We start from the raw sequence: 13,028 nt of genomic DNA, 5'->3' as shown, positions 1-13,028 counted from the left end.
ATATTTTGCTTGTTATTAATTGCTTAGATGCTGCATTTGCTGTTGTAGAATTGGAACTGAGAATTTGAATGATGATTGTGAGACTGGATAATAGTAATAGCTTCTATCAAACTCAATCGAAATATGTAGATTGCTCTTCGTAGTTGTTTTTTAATAGAATGTGATCCTTGCATTTGAATAATAAGTTGAGAAGTAGTTGTTGGTCAAAAGTTGCGGCTGCAACATTCAAATTTGGCAGCAATGTTTTTCAACAATTGCTGCCACCTACCACCTCTCATCCCCTATAAAATGATCCTCGCAGCAGCATCCTAAAACACACCAAACAACCATTAAAGCTTTCTGCTAGAGAGAGATAGAGAAAGAGAGAGAGAGAGAGAAAAATCTTGTGGGAGAAAACTTCAGTGTGGAAGTTATACACGAGTGATAAAAGTGAGTTGAGAGATAGCCTCTGCGTAGGCAGATACAAAATACAGTGTGGTATTTTTGTTGTACTCCTCCTTTTGAGATTCTCTAATATATTGGTGTGGGTCCGTGGACGTAGGCAGTTTGGCCGAACCACGTTAAAAATATCGGTGTCATTTTTATTCTCGTTTCATATCGGTCGATATCCAAAATATTGCGTCACACTAGATCCCGGGCGGAATTAGTTGCGTCTAATTTCTTAACAACTGGTATCAGAGCCACGTTGGTGGCGAAAATATTTTTTTCTTGCGCTGGTACTATTCACGTGAATAGTGAATTCGTGAATAGTAAATTTTGCGAACAGTGTTTCGTGCGCAACGGTAATTATTCTTTTAAAATTCTTAGTATGCTCTGTGGTTGCAGTGTAAACTGAACCTCCACATCAGAAACGAATTTTTTGAGAAAATTATCGTGTTTTCTGATCGAGTGGGAGCAATGTCGACAGACGATAAGATTTCCAAAATGGAGAAATTCAATGGTGTGAATTTTGGATTTTGGAAAATGCAAATGGAGGATTACTTGTACCAGAAGGACCTGTATAAGCCCTTGAAGGAAAAGCCAGTGGATATGAAGGACGACGAGTGGGAGGTGCTTGATCGAAAAGCACTTGGCGCAATCAGACTGACCTTATCAAAGTCAGTCGCCTTCAACATAAAGCATGAGAAGACAACAGCGTCTCTCATGAAAGCTTTATCCAGCATGTACGAGCAGCCGTCTGCAGCAAATAAAGTTCATTTGATCAAGAAATTGTTCAATATGAAAATGACGGAGAGCGGAAGATTTGGAGAACATTTGAACGAGTTCAACGAAGTGACGGACCAACTTACCACGGTGGACATCAAATTCGATGATGAGGTCCGGGCTTTGTTAATACTTGGGCAGTTACCTGAGAGCTGGAATGGCACAGTTACGGCCATTAGCAGCTCTGCCGGTAAGTCCAAAATGAAGTTCGATGATGTCGTGAGCATGATCTTAACCGAGGAGATCAGGAGACAGTCAGATGTAACCTCCACTTCAGGTGCCGCCTTAAATGCAGAAAACAGAGGCAGAAACTCAAACAGAAGTCAAGGGCGTGGACGGAGCAAGTCAAGGAATGGCAGGCAGAGCTCCAGGATCCACAAGAATTCCAACAAATCAAAATCTGTTGAATGTTGGAACTGTGGTCAGGTTGGACACTACAGAACGCAGTGTAAAGTACCTTCAAAGGGAAACGAGATAAAGACCGAAGCCAATGTTGTGACTGAAGAAGAAGGCGATGCCTTGATATGTTCCATGGAGAAAAGGGTCGAGTATTGGGTCATAGACTCTGGAGCATCTTTCCATGCCACCTCGAATCGAAATTCCTTCATAAATTACATGTCGGGAAATTTCGGAGAAGTATATCTCGGAGATGATCATCCATGCAGCGTGGTGGGCATAGGAGAAGTACAGATCAAACTCAATGGATCTGTATGGAAATTGAAGGACGTGAGACATATACCAGAGTTGAGGAAGAACTTGATCTCCGTCAAGCAATTGTCAAGAGAAGGATGTGATACACACTTCTCTGGTGATTATTGGAAAATCACTAAGGGCGCAATGATTCTTGCACGTGGCAAGGATACTGGAAGCCTATACACAACGATGAATGCGTGTGTGACAATTGCAGTTGCTGATAGCAAGAAGAATGCAAATCTGTGGCACCAAAGACTTGGGCACATGAGCCAGAAAGGGCTCAAGTATATGCATTCGAAAGGGAAACTACCAGAGCTTCAGTCTGTTGATATAGACTTTTGCGAAAGTTGTATCTTCGGGAAGCAGAAGAGGGTGAGTTTCAATACCAGTGGTAGAACTCCGAAGCAAGTAAAGCTTGAGTTAGTCCACACAGATGTTTGGGGCCCAGCAGCAGTTTCATCCATTGGCGGAAAGTCTTACTTTGTGACTTTCATCGATGACCACTCGAGAAAGGTGTGGGTTTACTTCTTGAGACACAAGTCAGAGGTGTTTGAGGCGTTCAAGAAGTGGAAGGCCATGGTGGAGAATGAAACTGGCTTACGGATAAAGAAGTTGAGATTCGATAATGGTGGAGAATACGAAGATATGGCGTTCAAGAAATTTTGTTACCAGGACGGCATCAAGTTAGAAAGGACGTTGCCAGGGACACCACAACAAAATGGAGTTGCAGAACGCATGAACCGGACGTTGACAGAAAGAGCTAGGAGCATGAGGATACATGCAGGACTGCCAACACAATTTTGGGCAGAAGCTGTCAACACAGCGGCATATCTCGTTAACCATGGGCCATCTGTACCATTGGAGTACAGAATACCTGAGAAAGTTTGGAGCGGCAAAGAAATTAAACTTTCTCACTTGAAAGTATTTGGTTGTGTCGCGTATGTACACATTAGTGATAATGCCAGGAGTAAGCTCGACTCCAAATCACTAAAATGTACTTTCATTGGATATGGTGGAGATGAGTTCGGGTACCGTTTTTGGGATGACAAAAACAGGAAGGTCATTCGAAGCAGGAATGTCATATTCAATGAAAATGTGATGTACAAGGACAGGAATGCAGTGCAGTCCACCGACACAACAAGTGATGATCCAACATATGTTGATCCAGATGATACTACAGAGTGCAGTACATCAAAGCAAACAGATGAAGGTTTGCAGACGGAGGAGCCCAACTCTGAGGCTGATCCACCACAGTCTCCAGTTCCAGCTCCAACTCCTATACCCAGGAGGTCATCTCGACCTCATGTTCCAAACAAGAAGTACATGAATCAGATGTTACTGACCGATGCTGGTGAACCTGAATTTTATGAAGAAGCATGTCAAGTCGGAGATTCTGTCAAGTGGGAGCTTGCAATGAAAGAAGAGATAAAATCTCTTATCTCTAATATGACGTGGGAACTAGTTGAGTTGCCCAAAGGAAAGAAAGCTCTACACAACAAATGGGTGTACAGAATCAAAGAAGAGCATGATGGTTCAAAGCGATATAAGGCAAGATTGGTAGTCAAAGGTTTCCAACAGGAAGAAGGAATTGACTACACAGATATCTTTGCTCCGGTTGTAAAGTTGACAACAATCCGATCGGTCCTGAGTATTGTTGCAACGGAGGACTTGCATCTAGAGCAGTTAGATGTGAAAACTGCTTTCCTCAATGGTGACTTAGAGGAGGAAATATACATGCAACAACCAGATGGATTCTCTGTCAAAGGAAAGGAGAAGCTGGTGTGCAAGTTGAAAAAGAGCCTGTATGGCTTGAAGCAAGCTCCGAAGCAATGGTACAAGAAGTTTGATGGATTCATGCAGAAAAATGGCTACATGAAGTGCAATGCTGACCATTGTTGTTACTTCAAGAGGTTCGAGTCCAGCTATATCATCTTGCTACTTTATGTTGATGACATGTTAGTAGCCGGCTCAGACTTGAACGAAATCAAGAAGTTGAAAAGACAGCTTTCAGCGGAATTCGAGATGAAGGACTTAGGAGAAGCAAAGCAAATTCTCGGGATGAGAATTTACAGAGACAAGCAAAAAGGTGTTTTGCAGTTGTCTCAGGCCAACTACGTCAATCGAATCTTGCAAAGATTCAACATGAGCAGTGCTAAGCCGGTTAGCTCAGCATTAGCTAACCATTTCCGCCTATCCAAAGAGCACTCTCCAAAGACTAAGGAGGAAAGAGACTTCATGGCTAAAATTCCTTACGCCTCAGCCATTGGAAGTCTGATGTATGCCATGGTCTGTACTAGACCAGATATCGCTCATGCAGTGGGAGTTGTGAGCAGATTTATGGCAAATCCAGGAAAGCAGCATTGGGAAGCAGTAAAGTGGATATTGAGATATCTACGTGGATCTACTGATAGATGCTTATGCTTTCGAAAAGGGGATGTAGCACTACAAGGTTCTGTAGATGCAGATTTTGCCGGTGAGGTAGATCGCAGGAGAAGCACTACCGGTTATGTCTTTACTGTTGGCACGACTGCTGTTAGTTGGATCTCGCAGATACAAAAGATTGTTGCTTTATCCACTACAGAAGCAGAGTACGTGGCAATCACCGAGGCTAGCAAAGAAATGATCTGGTTACAAGGGTTGTTGGCAGAATTGGGTTTTGATCAGACGAAGAATGTCTTGCACAGCGATAGTCAGAGTGCGATACATCTGGCAAAGAATTCAGCATTTCATTCTAGAACGAAACATATTGGACTTCATTATCATTTCATCAGATCTCTGTTGGAGGATGAGGTGTTAATACTTGAAAAGATCCAAGGAGCTCAAAATCCAGCCGACATGCTTACAAAGGCAGTAACCATTGATAAATTGAAGTTGTGCTCAGCTTCAATTGGTTTGCTAGAATAACAAAGACAGAAAGACTGCTGCGTTGATCAAGGTGTGAAGACAGATTGAAATCAGTCTTCAAGTGGGAGATTGTTGGTCAAAAGTTGCGGCTGCAACATTCAAATTTGGCAGCAATGTTTTTCAACAATTGCTGCCACCTACCACCTCTCATCCCCTATAAAATGATCCTCGCAGCAGCATCCTAAAACACACCAAACAACCATCAAAGCTTTCTGCTAGAGAGAGATAGAGAAAGAGAGAGAGAGAAAAATCTTGTGGGAGAAAACTTCAGTGTGGAAGTTATACACGAGTGATAAAAGTGAGTTGAGAGATAGCCTCTGCGTAGGCAGATACAAAATACAGTGTGGTATTTTTGTTGTACTCCTCCTTTTGAGATTCTCTAATATATTGGTGTGGGTCCGTGGACGTAGGCAGTTTGGCCGAACCACGTTAAAAATATCGGTGTCATTTTTATTCTCGTTTCATATCGATCGATATCCAAAATATTGCGTCACACTAGATCCCGGGCGGAATTAGTTGCGTCTAATTTCTTAACAGTAGTATTAGTTTTGTTATTGTATATGTTGCCGTGATTACTTTATGAAAAGCTTTGAAAAATTCAATCTCGATGAAAGCATGAGAACTGTAGTAACAGATTAGATGGATTTTTGTATTACATTCGTGTCGTTGAGGTTTAGCCTAGTTTAGATGCGGTGATTCACCTAAACTTGTGCTAACTCGTCATTACTGGTTGAGATTAGAGATAATACTGAAAAGAATATCAATTTGGCACGCCTGTTTAATTTAATCGTTTTAGAACCTTTGTTGTTTAAAATGAAAAAAATTGCTATCTCAATATCTTCCAAAGATTTGATTATCTATATTTATAATTTTTATTTTTATTTTACTTTTCGTAAAATGATTTTATAAGTTTCAGGTCTTCTACACTAATTTGTTTTAACAGCAGTCAAAGTAGACGCTCCTGTAAAATATTTTAAGAGTATTGTTGGCACAACTTTTATTTGCGTTTATAAGATGAGGTTCCTCCCTATACGCCATGTGTTAATCATCATTGTCTTTTTGTCAAAACTTTGTATTCTCAAGGGGCGTTTACTTTATATAATTAATAATAGATGATCGAGTATTTTCTTTTTTTGAGAGTAAGATTCTTTCAATCTCATCTTTTTGTTGGAGATAAGAATCAAGTGAAATTAATAAAAATAATCAAGGGCCTTAAGATATCTCAAAATTTCAATCCATCAAAATAAAATAAAAATCAATTTTCTTATTTATAAAAAATAATCTTTCAAACTAAATCCCATTAAGAGTTTATCATCTTTAATGTCATTATAGTCACCATTTTTTATTGTATGTGAAGCAAGACAATTAATGAACTAATAAAGATTAAAGAGGTTGCTCTCAAAAAAAAAAAAAGATTAAAGAGGTTGTCATAGTCCTATTTTTGACTTTTTTGTTATAATCGATTGATATATTTTCAAATGAGATTCGGATCCGTTCGACGGCGATGTTTCCATTTGTTTTATTTTTCTGCCCTCTAAAATTATATGAGATGGTATTGGGTACAATCGGGTGTATCGTATAATTAAGTTGCTTTGTATTTAAATATAGTTCGTATATATCCTGATTCAAATCTACATTCTAATCTAAATCGTGTAAATGACATTGTTTGTAACTGACACTATTCTGTTATATGAATGACACACCGATTAAAAGATACTATAATATTACAAATGACACTGAATTGATACTATTCAGAAATATAAATAATACTTCTGTAATTGACATTATAAGATTGTAATGATACTATAATATTTTAATGACACTATAACATTTAAAATATTAAAGTGTCATTTATATAACTGAATAATGTCAATTATAAGCAGTGTCATTTGTATAATTGAATAATATCATTTATACGATTTGGATTAGAATGCGAGTTTGTATTTCAATACGGGATAATGTTTAAGTATGGGTTAACTCGATTGTACGATACACCTGATTATACCCAAATTTCTATGAAATTATATTGAATTTTGGGTGTAGCGGTGTGTGCTACCGATTGAATTTAATTGATATAATTGTAGGCGGTAGAAAAATACTCCATCCGTCCACGAAAGAACTTCCTATTTTTCTATTTCGGGACGTCCACGAAAGAACTTCCTACTTTTTCCTATTTTGGGACAATACCCCACCACTTAAAAAATACTCCCCTTTTAAGACAATTCCCACCACTCAAATAACATTAATTAAAACAACACAATAAATTATTAATACTTTTTCACAATTCCCAATACACTTTACAACTTTTTCTCCACTCTCAATACACTATACAACATTTTATTAAAACCCGTGCCACTCCCTCCTAGGAAGTTCTTTCATGGACGGAGGGAGTACATTTAAAGTTCGTACAATATAATTATTTTTTCCTTCACCTTGAAATATTTTCAAATTCTTTCCTATTATAGCCTAACCCTAACCTCGACGAGATAATAAACATGCAAGATCTTACAAAATATTATTAATAAATAAAAATATTATATATATTCCCTTCGTTCCATTTAAATTCTTTTTGACACAGAATTTAAAAAATTAATATTTAGTGTTTTAAGTATGTTTGGTAATAAAGTACCCCTAAATTGATCCATTTCTTTTTGGCACATGATTTAAGAAATTACTCCATTCATCCCACTCTAATAGGCTCGTTTTCCTTTTTGGGATATCCCATTAGAATAAGCTCATTTTTTTAGTAAAGAAAATGTATTTAATTGGTGTGGACCACACCACTTAAAAAGTAAATTTCTTAATTTTCGTGCTCAAAAGAAATGAGCCTATTAAAATGGGACAGATAGAATAATGTAAACTAGTGTTTAGTATTTTAAGTGTCTTTAGTATAAAGTGAATAGAGTAAAATAAAGTGAAAAGTGTCAAAGATCTTTCCTAATTTATTTCACAAAGAAAATTGATCAATTTAGTTGGGATGATCTAAAAAAGATATCAAGTTAGTTGTGACATATGAAGTACTATTTTACTTCTGTAGCCCCAAATTTAGTACGGAACTTAAATGTGAGGTTATGCAATTAAAATAGTATATGTGTTGATATTTTATTATTTTATTAATAAACACTCTATTGAAAATAAGAGATTATATATAGAAGTACACGAAAGAAATTAATCCGGCCACAACTCTATTTGTCTTGCTAGTCCAGATCAAATGATTTTGCCTTCGAGATTTTATATAGAAGTACACGAAAGAGATTATATATAGAAGTACACGAAAGAAATTAAAATAGTATATGTCTTGCTTATTTGATTTTAGGTTGGTTTGGGTTTTAAAAATAATGGTCCGATCAATAATGGGTACGGGCTAACCCAATTTAGATGATGGGCTAATTGATTCCGACTCTCACAAAGTTGGATCAATCCACTGGCTTAACAATCTGTTTTGAACAAATAGTAGTTTTAAAAATTTCATTATAATAAATTTAAATTTAAAATAATTTTTTTAATATTAACCACTCTACTAATCTATCAACGAGCACAATTTTGTTTGACAATTCTATAATGAGTAAGTATATCACACCAATGTCCCTTCGGGGACATCCGATAAAATTAGAATGATACAGAGAAGTATATCATCCCAACAATGAGATGTATAAAATGATAATATCGCTATCAATAAGGTGAACAAATTAAAAAAGAAATGAAATGCACAAAGTCGCCCACCCAACATGTAACGCCCCGCTTTTTACTTGAGTTTTATTATTTATTTTGGTGATTTAAAATATGATTTTTGTCATGTTTGATTTTATAATCTTGGACTTGAGGAAGACCATAGTTGCGCCCCTAGTTAAAAGTCAAATAGAAATTTTTATATTTGGGTTGTAGAATTTTATAGTAAATAGAACTTAATAATTTTCCTTTAATTTGGGCTTTTGAAGAAGTTGGGCTAGGAGAAATAAAATTTGTAAATCTCAATTTGAAGTCACAATATTTTATTTCATTTTCGTATCTGTGATAATTGATTAAATTAACATTATTATTATTAAGAAGAATTATAGAAGAAATAAGATTCTATTAGGGTTATAACTGTATACCCATATATTATGTAAATATATTTTTTGCCAACACGTTCTGCACCCTTTTACAGCATTCACGAAATTTCAAACTCTTTCAATCGTCTTCTTCTCACGTCTCTTTCAACAGTGGTATGAATTCTGAAAATTTGGATTAAACGCCATTCTTTTCAAATAGTTTGCTTCAGGTAAAGTCTAGATTTTAATTTTATTTGATGCGTGAGTTTTTCTCAAATTCGGTTACTTTGCTCCTAGTGGTTTTAAATAAAATTATTATATGAATCATTATGATGGTTTAGTTTTTTTTTTTTTTTTTTTTTTTTTTTTTTTGTAAATTTTTTTTTAATCGTCTGAAAAAAAAAATATCAAGGAAGTAAATTAAAAATTTGTATAGCTTGCGATTGTTATTATTATTATCATTATTAATTTTTTTCTTTTCCTTCTTCTGATTTGGAACGACCGACGCAGAGAAACATATAGATAAGCAATGTTATTTTTCTTAGTAGTAATTTAGGAATTGAAAGTTGGTACAGGGCTTTAATTAGCAAAAGAAGAATAAAATAAAATAATTTAAGTTGTTTGTGTCTAATTCAGCTATTTCCAATTACAAAAGGTTTTACTGATTTGTTCAACCGACTATTAATACTTATTTGTTCACTCATGATTTGACTTTGTATGTGGTGTAGTTAATTAAACTTTATAAATATTTTATTATCTGAATTACTAGAGTGAAAATTTAGTTTTATATATGTAGTGTTGATCAGAATCATAAATTTTAGTGATTTGGATTACTTTTGTATATAAGTGTTTATATATATATGTACACGTATTAGCTAATAAATATATAAATATATACATAGATGATTTTGTTTCTAAATGTTATCAGTTTAATTAAATTGAATAACAGATAGATTTTGAGTTTTATAAAACCAATACGAGTCAGTACATGCTTTCATTTATATGGTTTATTCAGTATGATTAATTAAGGTTTTTACATAGGCCTTATAATATTAATGAACTTATTGAATTAGGTGCGGCGCAACTAGGAGCCTCGTCTGAAAATTGATTGAGTTTCTTTTGTTGTCGTGGATATTGAGGTGGGTGAATTCTCTTTTAACTCAATAAATATGTTTTCAATTGCCACGTGAATTAAAATTGTGCATGAAATATTTTCTATAAATCCAACGTGTATATTGTGGTTGAGATACGAGTTTGATTGCATACGGTGAGTATGCGCATTGGTGCTTATGGCAGCGTGACGGTGAGTCACTGATTTTTAAACGACGAGTATGACAGGGTCCTGTGCACAGTTGAACCAGTCGGTTATTATCATTCCATGCCTGTGTGGCTGGATTATTTGCCTGTGTGGCAATGTTGTGAATGACTCCTTGCCTGGGTGGCTGGATTATTTGCCTGTGTGGCAATGTTGTGAATGGTTCCTTACCTGGGTGGCTGGATTATTTGCCTGTGTGGCAATTTGTGAATGGTTCCTTGCCTGGGTGGCTGGATTATTTGCCTGTGCGGCAATGTTGTGAATGGTTCCTTGCCTGGGTGGCTGGATTATTTGCATGTGTGGCAATGTTGTGAATGGTTCCATGCCTGGGTGGCTGGATTATTTGCCTGTGTGGCAACCTTGTGAATGGTTCCATGCCTGTGTGGCTGGATTATTTGCAGGTGAGGTAAGGTGTGTTATTTATGCTGTGATGGTGAGGCAGGTTGCGAATGAGTATCGTTTTCCACAATTTAATACACGTTTGGATAAATCATATCACCTTTATTGTTTCCCACCATTGAGTACGTTTTTGTGCTCATCCCCTTTTCTTTAAATTATTTTTCAGGTCAGTGATTTTGGAGCGGCGTGGCGGAATGGGTGTGGTGAAGTTAATTTCGTACTTTTGGTTCCGCTTTGAACGTTAGACTTTAAATTCGTTAATTTTCTTTGAGTCATTTTGAGGTTAAGCATGCTTTTATTTTATGAAGGTTTTTGGTAGTTGGTTTAAATTTTTTTTTTATTGGTGAACGATGAACTTGACGTAGACGTATTTAGTCGTTTAAGGCTTCGTAGACGATTTTCTGCAGCTGAACTCGTTTTGTCGATTTGGTGTTTAAATTGGTTAAAACGAAGTCGTATTTTTGGTTCGTTTACTTTTATGAAATTGGAAGTTTAAATTAAAATTTTATTTCTGATTATTAAATTTTAGGGTGTTACATTTAGTGGTATCAGAGCAGGTCTACGATTCTGTAGACTTGCAAACTTAAATTGGTTCGTGATTGAGAAAACCACCATCACCCACTTCCGACGCGCGCTCCTGCTTGAGGTATTTATTTTATTTTGTTTATTTTGGTGAGTATTTGAATAATGAACTATTTTTGAATATGGTGATATGTGGTGGAATTTATATGTGGCATTGAATGTGAGTTGTAAAATTTTTGAATGATAAAATTCTTGTAAAGCATGACATAAATGTGAATTATTTTCTCGTTTTGTCCTCGAAAGTAGGAAAAACCTAGGTGATCGAATCTTAGGCTCTACGTGTGTAGGTTAGAATGGCAAACAACGGAGGAATACCTGCGGAATACCTTCACGCCTATGCAATACATAAATTCTGGTCGCATGAGTGCGATACCACGATAGGACTCATGGAAAATATGGTGGTATGGAGAGATTTGTGGCGGAAAATTGGAGTCCATGGGCCACCAATATCTGAATATGTTGCTGCCGACCATATAGAACAAATGGTGCCTAACGAGGTTTGGGCCATAACTTGGAAAGCAAAGGTGGACCGAGCGTGGATTCTACCCGATGGACGAAGGCAAATAAATTTCGAAGAATTTATATCTACGCTGATTCGAAGGTGCCATCAACTTTGTCGTGGCATAATCCATATAAACGATGATGAAGAACCCGTACCACCCCCACAAAACGTAGGAGCACCTGAGGAGGTACCAGAACAGGAAGTAGAGCCCATAGGGGAAGAGAAAGCGGGGCTAATAGAATAAGAGGACCCCGAGGAAGAGGAGGACCCCGAAGAGGATCCCAACATAGAGATTATAGATATTAGTAGTGATGATGAATAGCATAGTTTAACTTTAGACGAATTCTTTCTCAGTTATGGTTAGAACAAGTGGATGCGTATATTAAGTTTTGACGATGTCTTCGTCTTAAATTGTGTTATTGGAGGAACAATTGTGAATAGTTAACTATTAGCAAGAGATAGTATTAGGAATCTATATATGGTAAATTTTTGTAAGATGTTATACTCTAGTAGCTTATGTCTCCTTTATTGGCTTGATTAACACCCTCTGGGTTACCTGTCTTAGCACTTTTTGATTCTGGTGCGTCACATTCTTTTATATCTGCTGAGCTATGTGAGAAAACCAATGTGCTTGTGGAAGTAGAGAACTTAGTACTTGATGTTAGACTCTTTTCAGGAGAAACTTTAAGAACTAGTAGGATGGCAAGAAACGTTAAACTAATTTTGGGACGAAAAGGTTAACGGTCAACTATCATGGTCTAGAGATGCATGATTTTGATCTAATTTCAGGGATGGATTGGTTAAGTGAAAATTATGCCACTATAAGGCGTCATCAGGGAGAAGTGGCGTTTCAAAGACCAGAAGATGAGGAGTTTACATTCTGGCTAGTGTTGTAAACCTAATGGGGTCGACACCAATGGAGGCAACAGTGGGGGATGTCGAGATAGTTCGTGAATTTCCTGAAGAAATACCAGGACTACCGCCAAACCGATAAGTGGAGTTTACCATAACCTTGTACCGGGAGCAACACCAATTTCTAAGGCTCCATACCGAATGGAAAAAAAAAATGGAGGAACTAAAGGAACAGTTACAAGAACTATCGGAAAGAGGGCATATTAGACTGAGTGTGTCACCATGGGGTGCACCGATTCTGTTCGTGAAGAAGAAGGACGACATCTCGATACATTTGAATAGCCTAGAAGAACACGAGTCACATCTGCGCACAATGTTGGGGATACTAAGGTAAGAACAGTTGTATGCTAAGTTTAAGAAGTGTGAGTTTTAGCTTAATCGAATTGGATTCCTTGGACACATGGTAACGCTGGACGAAATCGAGATAGATCTGACGAAAGCTGAGGTAGGGAGCAATCGGAAAGCACCGACAAATGCAACCGAAATA

General features: G+C 36.8%; 1 long non-coding RNA gene across 1 annotated transcript; it reads left to right on the top strand.

The window, feature by feature from the left end:
* Window positions 1-8,901: 8,901 nt before the first annotated feature.
* Window positions 8,902-11,048, top strand: LOC131005123 (uncharacterized). Its single transcript, XR_009095206.1, has 3 exons — window positions 8,902-9,061; window positions 9,905-9,970; window positions 10,712-11,048. It is a non-coding gene; the product is annotated as an uncharacterized LOC131005123 (long non-coding RNA).
* The last annotated feature ends 1,980 nt before the right edge of the window (window positions 11,049-13,028 follow it).

This window comes from Salvia miltiorrhiza, chromosome 1, assembly GCF_028751815.1.
Source record: "Salvia miltiorrhiza cultivar Shanhuang (shh) chromosome 1, IMPLAD_Smil_shh, whole genome shotgun sequence".
Taxonomy (NCBI): domain Eukaryota; kingdom Viridiplantae; phylum Streptophyta; class Magnoliopsida; order Lamiales; family Lamiaceae; genus Salvia; species Salvia miltiorrhiza.
The sequence above is the reverse complement of the archived record's forward strand: the minus strand, read 5'-3'. Positions and strand labels throughout refer to the sequence as shown.